The sequence below is a fragment of the Propithecus coquereli genome, unplaced genomic scaffold (genome assembly GCF_000956105.1).
Source record: "Propithecus coquereli isolate 6110/MARCELLA unplaced genomic scaffold, Pcoq_1.0 Scaffold44, whole genome shotgun sequence".
Taxonomy (NCBI): domain Eukaryota; kingdom Metazoa; phylum Chordata; class Mammalia; order Primates; family Indriidae; genus Propithecus; species Propithecus coquereli.
Window position 1 is genome coordinate 6,326,736 of NW_012150174.1, and position 1,527 is coordinate 6,328,262.

A 1,527-nucleotide genomic window follows, 5' to 3' on the forward strand; every position below is an offset into this window, starting at 1 on the left:
GGCCTGATAATATCTTGAAAAATGTTATATATTCTCTCCTTTATCCCCACTTTCTTGATATGTATTTCCTGAGCGCAGGTATTGGCATTAGAAATTGAATTGTTATAATTTTTGTTCATTTGAGGGTGAGATTCACATGGTTGGCGCTCTTCACCATAACTAAAACATGGGTATACTTATGGGATAATATATATTTTTTTGAGACAAGGTCTTGCTCTGTTGCCCAGGCTGGAATGTAGTGGTGCAATCATAGCTCACTGTTAACCTTGAACTCCTGGGCTCAAGTGATCCTCCTGCCCTTAGCCTCTAGAGTAGCTGGGACTATAGGTGCGTGCCACCATGCCTGGCTAATTTTTAAATTTTTTGTAGAGACAGGTCTCACAATATTATCCTGGCTGGTCTCAAACTCCCAGCCTCAAGTGATCTTCCTGCCTTGGCCTCCCAAAGTTCTGTGGTTACAGGTGTGAGCCACCTCATCTGGTGATAATATTCTTTTAAAACAAACAACTGAAAGTCAAAGACTGCTTGTAAATCTTTGTAGTTTGTGTTTCCTCTGCACTAGTAGATTATATTAAATGAAATGTCCTTCAATTTCTTCCATCTTAATTTAGTTAATTAAACATTTTGTAAAAGCTTACATATAAGTCGTAGTAAGCTATGGGGACACAAATATGAATCCTACTTTGTTCTTTCCCTCAAGGGTCTTACAGTCTAATGGGCAACGTGTAGCAGAAACATATAATGCATATGTATTGATCATATTTAAGCAATCAAAAAAATACAAAATTACACTTTCGTAGGAAAATTAAACAAGGAAAAAATTTCTATAACAACACTACCTCCAAATACTTTATTATAGACCCCTCCCAATATTATCATTATGAAAACAATATGTAGGAAATTCAAATATATTAGAGGGGATACAATGAAAAGTAAGTCTCTCCAGCATTTCCTCAGAGGCAACTAGCCATAGTTTTATGTGATATTTGTAGACATTATCTTAATGTATGCAAGTATGGATAAGTGTTTTTGTGTCTGTATAAAAATAGGAATGTACAATGATTATCTGTACCTTGGTTTTTAGCTTAATAATATATCTTGGAATATTTTTTGTATTAGTATATCTATCCATATGTCTATCTCATTTTTACTGGTTACATAAAATATTGTACATATTTTTAACCAGTTCACTTAATGTACATTTATATTGGTTACAGATTTTTGCTATGACAAATAGTGCTATATATCATGTCAAGAGAGAAAAGAGATATATTCATTTTGTGTGTATGTGTGTGTTAATGTAGTAGTGTGTCTAATTAAAACAAAGCCTGAGCGAAACATTGAACTTTTAGTGTAATACATAGGGAGAATGTGTTGGGCAATATGGCAGACAGACTCTAAGATGGTTCCCATGATCTCTGCCTCTTTTTTTTTTTTTTTTTTGATACAGAGTCTGGCTCTGTTGCCCTGGCTAGAGTGCCGTGGCATCAGCCTAGCTCACAGCAACCTCAAACTCCTGGGCTCAAG